Raw genomic sequence first — 12,500 nt, 5'->3', positions numbered from 1 at the left:
AAGAAATGCCGCACCCGGCGAGCGGGCGGGGCCCCGGCTTAAGGCCGGGCAGAAAAGGGGCGAGGCGCCGCCGCCTCGCCCGCCACCATCCCCGGGGGAGCGAGCGGGCGCCCGGCTCCCCGTTGTCACGAAACCGGCAGCAGCCGGGCCGGAGCGGGACACACTCGCGGCTTTCTCGCCCTCTCTCTGGGCCTTTTTCTCGCTTCTCCCCCGCCTGGAACAACGCAGCCTCGCCTGGGCCGGGGGAGCGCGGTGGCTCTCGGATCGCATCGCTCTCTCTGGGGGCTTTCTCGCTTCTCCCCCGGACTGAACACGCAGCCTCGGCCTGGGCCGGGGAGCGGCTCTCGGATCGCATCGGTCTCTCTGGGGGCTTTCTCGCTTCTCCCCCGACTGAGCACGCAGCCTCGCCTGGGCCGGGGAGCGGCTCTCGGATCGCATCGGTCTCTCTCTCTGGGCTAACCTGTCCCAGTCGAACTGGGTAAGACGGGAAGCCGGACGAAGCCACGCGACTCGCCCCGACATCGGCGGTGTTCTTCTGGCCCTGGCGACCGCACGCGCGTCCGCCCTTCTCCGCCACGGACACAGGCACGGCAACAGCCTGTGGGGATACGGCCCGTCACCTCGTTCCCATAATACGGACAGATGGGCCCGAAGCGGCGGAGGCCGGAAAGAGAACCGATGTACGTGACCGAGGGGGCGCAGTGGCGCACGCCGCCTTCTACGATGACATAGCCGGAGGCAGCGAGAAACAGCGACCCCTTGGAGTACTTCCAGGCCGGCGGCGGACAACAGGTCTACCAGCCATGAAACGGGCAACAGGTCTACCGACGGCTTGCTGCGGACAACAGGTCTACCCAGCCATGAAACGGGCAACAGGTCTACCAAGCTGCGGACAACAGGTCTACCCAGGGCATGCTGCGGACACCAGGTCTACCCACGGCTTGCTGCGGACAACAGGTCTACCCAGCTGCGGACACCAGGTCTACCCAGGGCATGAAAAGGGCAACAGGTCTACCAAGCTGCGGACACCAGGTCTACCCAGGGCATGCTGCGGACACCAGGTCTACCCACGGCTTGCTGCGGACAACAGGTCTACCCAGCCATGAAACGGGCAACAGGTCTACCAAGCTGCGGACACCAGGTCTACCCAGGGCATGCTGCGGACACCAGGTCTACCCACGGCTTGCTGCGGACACCAGGTCTACCCACGGCTTGCTGCGGACACCAGGTCTACCCAGCCATGAAACGGGCAACAGGTCTACCAAGCTGCGGACACCAGGTCTACCCAGGGCATGCTGCGGACACCAGATCTACCCACGGCTTGCTGCGGACACCAGGTCTACCCAGCCATGAAACGGGCAACAGGTCTACCAAGCTGCGGACACCAGGTCTACCCAGGGCATGCTGCGGACAACAGGTCTACCCAGCCATGAAACGGGCAACAGGTCTACTCACGGCTTGCTGCGGACACCAGGTCTACCCAGCCATGAAACGGGCAACAGGTCTACCAAGCTGCGGACACCAGGTCTACCCAGGGCATGCTGCGGACAACAGGTCTACCCACTCAATGCTGCGGACAACAGGTCTACCCAGGCATGAATCGGGCAACAGGTCTACCAAGCTCCGGACACCAGGTCTACCCACGGCTTGCTGCGGACACCAGGTCTACCCAGCCATGAAACGGGCAACAGGTCTACCAAGCTGCGGACACCAGGTCTACCCAGGGCATGCTGCGGACACCAGGTCTACCCAGCCATGAAACGGGCAACAGGTCTACTCACGGCTTGCTGCGGACACCAGGTCTACCCAGCCATGAAACGGGCAACAGGTCTACCAAGCTGCGGACACCAGGTCTACCCAGGGCATGCTGCGGACACCAGGTCTACCCAGCCATGAAACGGGCAACAGGTCTACTCACGGCTTGCTGCGGACACCAGGTCTACCCAGCCATGAAACGGGCAACAGGTCTACCAAGCTGCGGACACCAGGTCTACCCAGGGCATGCTGCGGACACCAGGTCTACCCAGGGCATGCTGCGGACAACAGGTCTACCCAGGCATGAATCGGGCAACAGGTCTACCAAGCTGCGGACACCAGGTCTACCCAGGGCATGCTGCGGACACCAGGTCTACCCAGCCATGAAACGGGCAACAGGTCTACCAAGCTGCGGACACCAGGTCTACCCAGGGCATGCTGCGGACACCAGGTCTACCCAGCCATGAAACGGGCAACAGGTCTACTCACGGCTTGCTGCGGACACCAGGTCTACCCAGCCATGAAACGGGCAACAGGTCTACCAAGCTGCGGACACCAGGTCTACCCAGGGCATGCTGCGGACACCAGGTCTACCCAGCCATGAAACGGGCAACAGGTCTACTCACGTCTTGCTGCGGACACCAGGTCTACCCAGCCATGAAACGGGCAACAGGTCTACCAAGCTGCGGACACCAGGTCTACTCACGGCTTGCTGCGGACACCAGGTCTACCCAGCCATGAAACGGGCAACAGGTCTACTCACGGCTTGCTGCGGACACCAGGTCTACCCAGCCATGAAACGGGCAACAGGTCTACCAAGCTGCGGACAACAGGTCTACCCAGGGCATGCTGCGGACAACAGGTCTACCCAGCCATGAAACGGGCAACAGGTCTACTCACGGCTTGCTGCGGACACCAGGTCTACCCAGCCATGAAACGGGCAACAGGTCTACCAAGCTGCGGACACCAGGTCTACCCAGGGCATGCTGCGGACACCAGGTCTACCCACGGCTTGCTGCGGACACCAGGTCTACCCAGCCATGAAACGGGCAACAGGTCTACCAAGCTGCGGACACCAGGTCTACCCAGCCATGAATCGGGCAACAGGTCTACCAAGCTGCGGACAACAGGTCTACCCAGCCATGAAACGGGCAACAGGTCTACCATCTCAATGCTGCGGACACCAGGTCTACCCAGCCATGAAACGGGCAACAGGTCTACCAAGCTGCGGACACCAGGTCTACCCACGGCTTGCTGCGGACACCAGGTCTACCCAGCCATGAAACGGGCAGCAGGTCTACCCACGGCTTGCTGCGGACACCAGGTCTACCCAGCCATGAAACGGGCAACAGGTCTACCAAGCTGCGGACACCAGGTCTACCCAGGGCATGCTGCGGACAACAGGTCTACCCAGCCATGAAACGGGCAACAGGTCTACTCACGGCTTGCTGCGGACACCAGGTCTACCCAGCCATGAAACGGGCAACAGGTCTACCAAGCTGCGGACACCAGGTCTACCCAGGGCATGCTGCGGACAACAGGTCTACCCAGCCATGAAACGGGCAACAGGTCTACTCACGGCTTGCTGCGGACACCAGGTCTACCCAGCCATGAAACGGGCAACAGGTCTACCAAGCTGCGGACACCAGGTCTACCCAGCTATGAAACGGGCAACAGGTCTACCAAGCTGCGGACACCAGGTCTACCCAGGGCATGCTGCGGACACCAGGTCTACCAACTCAATGCTGCGGACAACAGGTCTACCCAGCCATGAATCGGGCAACAGGTCTACCAAGCTGCGGACACCAGGTCTACCCACGGCTTGCTGCGGACACCAGGTCTACCCAGCCATGAAACGGGCAACAGGTCTACCAAGCTGCGGACACCAGGTCTACCCAGGTCATGCTGCGGACACCAGGTCTACCCAGCCATGAAACGGGCAACAGGTCTACCAAGCTGCGGACACCAGGTCTACCCAGGGCATGCTGCGGACACCAGGTCTACCAACTCAATGCTGCGGACAACAGGTCTACCCAGCCATGAAACGGGCAACAGGTCTACCAAGCTGCGGACACCAGGTCTACCCAGGGCATGCTGCGGACACCAGGTCTACCAACTCAATGCTGCGGACAACAGGTCTACCCAGCCATGAATCGGGCAACAGGTCTACCAAGCTGCGGACACCAGGTCTACCCAGGGCATGCTGCGGACACCAGGTCTACCCAGCCATGAAACGGGCAACAGGTCTACTCACGGCTTGCTGCGGACAACAGGTCTACCCAGCCATGAAACGGGCAACAGGTCTACCAAGCTGCGGACACCAGGTCTACCCAGGGCATGCTGCGGACACCAGGTCTACCCACGGCTTGCTGCGGACAACAGGTCTACCCAGGCATGAATCGGGCAACAGGTCTACCAAGCTGCGGACACCAGGTCTACCCAGGGCATGCTGCGGACACCAGGTCTACCCACGGCTTGCTGCGGACAACAGGTCTACCCAGCCATGAATCGGGCAACAGGTCTACCAAGCTCCGGACACCAGGTCTACCCACGGCTTGCTGCGGACACCAGGTCTACCCAGCCATGAAACGGGCAACAGGTCTACCAAGCTGCGGACACCAGGTCTACCCAGCCATGAAACGGGCAACAGGTCTACCAACTCAATGCTGCGGACAACAGGTCTACCCAGCCATGAAACGGGCAACAGGTCTACCAAGCTGCGGACACCAGGTCTACCCACGGCTTGCTGCGGACACCAGGTCTACCCAGCCATGAAACGGGCAACAGGTCTACCAAGCTGCGGACACCAGGTCTACCCAGGGCATGCTGCGGACAACAGGTCTACCCAGCCATGAAACGGGCAACAGGTCTACTCACGGCTTGCTGCGGACAACAGGTCTACCCAGCCATGAAACGGGCAACAGGTCTACCAAGCTGCGGACACCAGGTCTACCCAGGGCATGCTGCGGACACCAGGTCTACCCAGCCATGAAACGGGCAACAGGTCTACTCACGGCTTGCTGCGGACACCAGGTCTACCCAGCCATGAATCGGGCAACAGGTCTACCAAGCTGCGGACAACAGGTCTACCCAGCCATGAAACGGGCAACAGGTCTACCATCTCAATGCTGCGGACACCAGGTCTACCCAGCCATGAAACGGGCAACAGGTCTACCAAGCTGCGGACACCAGGTCTACCCAGGGTATGTAGCGGACACCAGGTCTACCAACTCAATGCTGCGGACAACAGGTCTACCCAGCCATCAAACGGGCAACAGGTCTACCAAGCTGCGGACACCAGGTCTACCCACGGCTTGCTGCGGACACCAGGTCTACCCAGCCATGAAACGGGCAGCAGGTCTACCCACGGCTTGCTGCGGACACCAGGTCTACCCAGCCATGAAACGGGCAACAGGTCTACCAAGCTGCGGACACCAGGTCTACCCAGGGCATGCTGCGGACACCAGGTCTACCCAGCCATGAAACGGGCAACAGGTCTACCGACGGCTTGCTGCGGACACCAGGTCTACCCAGCCATGAAACGGGCAACAGGTCTACCAAGCTGCGGACACCAGGTCTACCCAGGGCATGCTGCGGACACCAGGTCTACCCAGCCATGAAACGGGCAACAGGTCTACTCACGGCTTGCTGCGGACAACAGGTCTACCCAGCCATGAAACGGGCAACAGGTCTACCAAGCTGCGGACACCAGGTCTACCCAGGGCATGCTGCGGACACCAGGTCTACCCACGGCTTGCTGCGGACAACAGGTCTACCCAGGCATGAATCGGGCAACAGGTCTACCAAGCTGCGGACACCAGGTCTACCCAGGGCATGCTGCGGACACCAGGTCTACCCACGGCTTGCTGCGGACAACAGGTCTACCCAGGCATGAATCGGGCAACAGGTCTACCAAGCTCCGGACACCAGGTCTACCCACGGCTTGCTGCGGACACCAGGTCTACCCAGCCATGAAACGGGCAACAGGTCTACCAAGCTGCGGACACCAGGTCTACCCAGCCATGAAACGGGCAACAGGTCTACCAACTCAATGCTGCGGACAACAGGTCTACCCAGCCATGAAACGGGCAACAGGTCTACCAAGCTGCGGACACCAGGTCTACCCACGGCTTGCTGCGGACACCAGGTCTACCCAGCCATGAAACGGGCAACAGGTCTACCAAGCTGCGGACACCAGGTCTACCCAGGGCATGCTGCGGACACCAGGTCTACCCAGCCATGAAACGGGCAACAGGTCTACTCACGGCTTGCTGCGGACACCAGGTCTACCCAGCCATGAAACGGGCAACAGGTCTACCAAGCTGCGGACAACAGGTCTACCCAGGGCATGCTGCGGACACCAGGTCTACCCAGCCATGAAACGGGCAACAGGTCTACTCACGGCTTGCTGCGGACACCAGGTCTACCCAGCCATGAATCGGGCAACAGGTCTACCAAGCTGCGGACAACAGGTCTACCCAGCCATGAAACGGGCAACAGGTCTACCATCTCAATGCTGCGGACACCAGGTCTACCCAGCCATGAAACGGGCAACAGGTCTACCAAGCTGCGGACACCAGGTCTACCCAGGGTATGTAGCGGACACCAGGTCTACCAACTCAATGCTGCGGACAACAGGTCTACCCAGCCATGAAACGGGCAACAGGTCTACCAAGCTGCGGACACCAGGTCTACCCAGGGCATGCTGCGGACACCAGGTCTACCCACGGCTTGCTGCGGACAACAGGTCTACCCAGCCATGAAACGGGCAACAGGTCTACCAAGCTGCGGACACCAGGTCTACCCACGGCTTGCTGCGGACACCAGGTCTACCCAGCCATGAAACGGGCAGCAGGTCTACCCACGGCTTGCTGCGGACACCAGGTCTACCCAGCCATGAAACGGGCAACAGGTCTACCAAGCTGCGGACACCAGGTCTACCCAGGGCATGCTGCGGACAACAGGTCTACCCAGCCATGAAACGGGCAACAGGTCTACTCACGGCTTGCTGCGGACAACAGGTCTACCCAGCCATGAAACGGGCAACAGGTCTACCAAGCTGCGGACACCAGGTCTACCCAGGGCATGCTGCGGACACCAGGTCTACCCAGCCATGAAACGGGCAACAGGTCTACTCACGGCTTGCTGCGGACACCAGGTCTACCCAGCCATGAAACGGGCAACAGGTCTACCAAGCTGCGGACACCAGGTCTACCCAGCTATGAAACGGGCAACAGGTCTACCAAGCTGCGGACACCAGGTCTACCCAGGGCATGCTGCGGACACCAGGTCTACCCAGCCATGAAACGGGCAACAGGTCTACCAAGCTGCGGACAACAGGTCTACCCAGGCATGAATCGGGCAACAGGTCTACCAAGCTCCGGACACCAGGTCTACCCACGGCTTGCTGCGGACACCAGGTCTACCCAGCCATGAAACGGGCAACAGGTCTACCAAGCTGCGGACACCAGGTCTACCCAGGTCATGCTGCGGACACCAGGTCTACCCAGCCATGAAACGGGCAACAGGTCTACTCACGGCTTGCTGCGGACACCAGGTCTACCCAGCCATGAAACGGGCAACAGGTCTACCAAGCTGCGGACACCAGGTCTACCCAGGGCATGCTGCGGACACCAGGTCTACCAACTCAATGCTGCGGACACCAGGTCTACCCAGCCATGAAACGGGCAACAGGTCTACCAAGCTGCGGACACCAGGTCTACCCAGGGCATGCTGCGGACACCAGGTCTACCAACTCAATGCTGCGGACAACAGGTCTACCCAGCCATGAATCGGGCAACAGGTCTACCAAGCTGCGGACACCAGGTCTACCCACGGCTTGCTGCGGACACCAGGTCTACCCAGCCATGAAACGGGCAACAGGTCTACCAAGCTGCGGACACCAGGTCTACCCAGGGCATGCTGCGGACACCAGGTCTACCCACGGCTTGCTGCGGACAACAGGTCTACCCACTCCAAGCTGCGGACACCAGGTCTAACTACTCCATTACGCGGACAACAGGTCTACCCACTCCATGCGGCGGACAACATGTCTACCCGCTCCATGCTGCGGACACCAGGTCTGCCCACGCCGTGATGCGGACCACAGGTCTACCTTCGCCATGCTGCACGCAGCCCGGGTCGCACCGGAGCTAGGTAGACCCGGTCGCCGCGGCCGTCGCAGCGCCCTCGCCCTCGACGGCGGACCCACGCCGCCGGTCCCGGAGGCGGGTAGACCTGGTCGCCGCGGCCACGGCGGCCGCCCATCCCGGAGCCCAGTAGACCTGGCCGCCGCGGGACCGGCCAAGTTTCCCGGAGTCGTGTAGACCTGGTCGTCGCGGCCACGGCCGCCGCCGCTGCGCCTTCGCCGGCGACGGCGGTCCCACGCCACCGGCCCCGGAGCCGCGTCGACCTGGCCGCCGCGGGACGGGCCACGTTTCGCGGATCCGGGTAGACGAGGCATCCTTGTACCATCTCGGAGCCGGGGAAACCCCACAGCCTCTTAACGCTCCGGAGCCCAAGTGCTCCAGCAGCCTTGCCCCGCCCGGCAGAATCGATTTCAAGACCAAGACATATTTTCGACAACATTTTATTTCATCATTTCATTTCATTTCTTTTCATTTCATTTTATTATTTTATTTTATTTCGTTTTGTTTTGTTTTGTTTTGTTTTGTTTTGATTTGATTTGATTTGTTTCATTTCCTCTTTGCCTTTTTTGAATGATTGCCTCTTCTATTTACTCGGAAAGAAAATCTTTTCCGGAAAACAAAACTCTTGCCAAATCTTATTTGTGATCCCTTTGGGCCCACAGCCGAGCTGACGGAGGGCCTGTGCCCGGTTCTCGCCCTGCTGACACACTGACCCCCCCAAACGGCGTCCTCCCTACCCCACGCCTCCTCCCCCGTCCCCCAGAGACCCTACCTACAGAGCCCCCCCCCCCACAAAACAGAACCTCACGGGCCGCAGCACAGCCAGGGGAAGCACGTACGTGCAGCGAAACTCGGCCCAAAGCCGCCGCGCCCTGGCACAACTCGCCCTGCCCCTTCCCGCCCCACGGAGGCGGCTGCATCGAGGCGACCGGCGCCGCCGTCGGCAAGCGGGTGGCCGCTTTCGGGCCGGTTCTTCCGCGGAAGGTCTGCAGAGCTCTTGGGGCCTCGGCGCGGGTTTGGGGGGCCGTGAGGGCTCGCTGTCGAGGCGCCCGGGGCCGGCACGAAGCCGCCTGCCCTCTCCCTGTCCCTGCCCCGTCTTCCGCAGCCACCCATTAACGCTGGGGGCGAGCCCGCCCTCCGCCATCAACCTCCCATGCAGCGCTTTCAGACTTTCCCCGCCCCTGCCCATTGTCGGCTGGGGGCGCCCTGCCCCCCGCCGTCAGCCTCCCTGGCAGCGCTTTCAGACTCTCTCGGGCCCCTGCCCATTGTCGGCTGGGGGCGCCCCGCCCCCCGCCCTCAGCCTCCCTGGCAGCGCTTTCAGACTGCCTCGGGCCCTGCCCATTGTCGGTTGGGGGCGCCCCGCCCCCCGCCCTCAGCCTCCCTGGCAGCGCTTTCAGACGGTCTCGTGCCCTGCCCATTGTCGGTTGGGGGCGACCCCGCCCTCCGCCATCAGCCTCCCTGGCAGCGCTTTCAGACTGCCTCGGGCCCTGCCCATTGTCGGTTGGGGGCGACCCCGCCCTCCGCCATCAGCCTCCCTGGCAGCACTTTCAGCCTCTTCCTGCCCCCGCCCACGGTCCCACCGGGCAGTTTACACGGCGGCGGCGGGAGGCTGATGCCGAGGTCGGCAGGCGGAGAGCCTGGTGCACAAGCAGGGATGGCGGCGGGATGATTGGCGCCGTCTGTCCCTGGTCAAAGAAGCTCTCTGTTCAGCTTTCTCGGAGCCTTTTGCTTTGGTGGCGTTCCTTCCTCCTCCGCCCCGGCGCCGCTCAAGCCTGCGGCAGGGCGGCAGCGCGGCGGGTGGGCGGCCGGGGGGAGGGGGGAGGGGGGGGGGAGGGAGGGAGCGCGCGAGCGAGCGAGCGAGCGAGCGCGCTGCAGAAATGAAGCCCGGAGCAGGGCCGCGGTCCATTCGAGCACGGGGAGGGGGCGCGACAACGCTGCCTGCTCCTGTCGGGGAGCGCTTGGGGAAGTGGGGTGCCGGCACCATGACGGCGGAGCGGACAGGGGCCGCGGCTGGGGAAGAGGCCGGCGGAGCTCGCCAGTGGATGCTGGCGCACGGAGCCGGCAGGGACACCTGGGCACGGCTGGGACCGAAAGTCGCCCGCCTTCACGCCCCGCCTTTCGCCGGGGGGAAGAAGACGCGAGAGCAGGGCTGCCTGCTGGGCTGCCAGTGCCCGCGGTCATGCCGGACGTGCAGGCCGACCGCCGAAGGCGTGCTCGCCGCTGCAGAGACGACAAGGGGGCCGCGCGTCCGATGGAAGAGACGGGGCGCCATCGCGCGGCGGCCGGGCTGCAAGGCCGGCCGACGGTAACAGGACTACCACGCCGCGGGCGGCCAGAGACAAAGACCGGCCGAGGGCAACAGGTCTACCCAGCATTATGCCGGCCGGTACCAGGGCCGGCCGAGGGCAACAGGTCTACCCAGCATTAGGCCAGCCGGAAAGACGGCCGGCAGAGGGCAACAGGTCTACCCAGCATTCGGCCGTCAGGTAACACTGCCGGCCGAGGGCAACAGGTCTACCCAGCATTCGGCTGGCCGGTAACACGGCGGGCCGAGGGCAACAGGTCTACCCAGCATTAGGCCGGCCGGTAACACTGCCGGCCGAGGGCAACAGGTCTACCCAGCATTAGGCCGCCACGTCCAAAGGCCGGCCGAGGGCAACAGGTCTACCCAGCATTAGGCCGCCACGTCCAAAGGCCGGCCGAGGGCAACAGGTCTACCCAGCATTCGGCCGCCACGTCCAAAGGCCGGCCGAGGGCAACAGGTCTACCCAGCATTAGGCCGCCACGTCCAAAGGCCGGCCGAGGGCAACAGGTCTACCCAGCATTCGGCCGCCACGTCCAAAGGCCGGCCGAGGGCAACAGGTCTACCCAGCATTCGGCCGCCACGTCCAAAGGCCGGCCGAGGGCAACAGGTCTACCCAGCATTCGGCCGCCACGTCCAAAGGCCGGCCGAGGGCAACAGGTCTACCCAGCATTCGGCCGTCAGGTACAAAGGCCGGCCGAGGGCAACAGGTCTACCCAGCATTAGGCTGCCACGTACAAAGGCCGGCCGAGGGCAACAGGTCTACCCAGCATTCGGCCGTCAGGTACAAAGGCCGGCCGAGGGCAACAGGTCTACCCAGCATTAGGCCGGCCGGTAACACTGCCGGCCGAGGGCAACAGGTCTACCCAGCATTAGGCCGCCACGTCCAAAGGCCGGCCGAGGGCAACAGGTCTAACCAGCATTAGGCCGGCCGGCAGAGGGCAACAGGTCTACCCAGCATTCGGCCGTCAGGTACAAAGGCCGGCCGAGGGCAACAGGTCTACCCAGCATTAGGCTGGCCGGTAACACTGCCGGCCGAGGGCAACAGGTCTACCCAGCATTAGGCCGCCACGTCCAAAGGCCGGCCGAGGGCAACAGGTCTAACCAGCATTAGGCCGCCACGTCCAAAGGCCGGCCGAGGGCAACAGGTCTACCCAGCATTAGGCCGCCACGTCCAAAGGCCGGCCGAGGGCAACAGGTCTACCCAGCATTCGGCCGCCACGTCCAAAGGCCGGCCGAGGGCAACAGGTCTACCCAGCATTAGGCCGGCCGGCAGAGGGCAACAGGTCTACCCAGCATTCGGCCGTCAGGTACAAAGGCCGGCCGAGGGCAACAGGTCTACCCAGCATTAGGCCGGCCGGTAACACTGCCGGCCGAGGGCAACAGGTCTACCCAGCATTAGGCCGCCACGTCCAAAGGCCGGCCGAGGGCAAGAGGTCTACCCAGCATTAGGCCGCCACGTCCAAAGGCCGGCCGAGGGCAACAGGTCTACCCAGCATTAGGCCGCCACGTCCAAAGGCCGGCCGAGGGCAACAGGTCTACCCAGCATTCGGCCGTCAGGTACAAAGGCCGGCCGAGGGCAACAGGTCTACCCAGCATTCGGCCGCCACGTCCAAAGGCCGGCCGAGGGCAACAGGTCTACCCAGCATTAGGCCGCCACGTCCAAAGGCCGGCCGAGGGCAACAGGTCTACCCAGCATTAGGCCGCCACGTCCAAAGGCCGGCCGAGGGCAACAGGTCTACCCAGCATTAGGCCGGCCGGCCGAGGGCAACAGGTCTACCCAGCATTCGGCCGTCAGGTACAAAGGCCGGCCGAGGGCAACAGGTCTACCCAGCATTAGGCCGCCACGTCCAAAGGCCGGCCGAGGGCAACAGGTCTACCCAGCATTAGGCCGCAACGTCCAAAGGCCGGCCGAGGGCAACAGGTCTACCCAGCATTAGGCCGCCACGTCCAAAGGCCGGCCGAGGGCAAGAGGTCTACCCAGCATTAGGCCGCCACATCCAAAGGCCGGCCGAGGGCAACAGGTCTACCCAGCATTAGGCCGGCCGGCAGAGGGCAACAGGTCTACCCAGCATTCGGCCGTCAGGTACAAAGGCCGGCCGAGGGCAACAGGTCTACCCAGCATTAGGCCGCCACGTCCAAAGGCCGGCCGAGGGCAACAGGTCTACCCAGCATTAGGCCGCCACGTCCAAAGGCCGGCCGAGGGCAACAGGTCTACCCAGCATTAGGCCGCCACATCCAAAGGCCGGCCGAGGGCAACAGGTCTACCCAGCATTAGGCCGGCCGGCAGAGGG

The sequence above is a fragment of the Sturnus vulgaris genome, unplaced genomic scaffold (assembly GCF_052056855.1).
Source record: "Sturnus vulgaris isolate bStuVul1 unplaced genomic scaffold, bStuVul1.hap1 Scaffold_157, whole genome shotgun sequence".
Lineage (NCBI taxonomy): Eukaryota > Metazoa > Chordata > Aves > Passeriformes > Sturnidae > Sturnus > Sturnus vulgaris.
Note: the sequence above shows the minus strand (reverse complement) of the source record.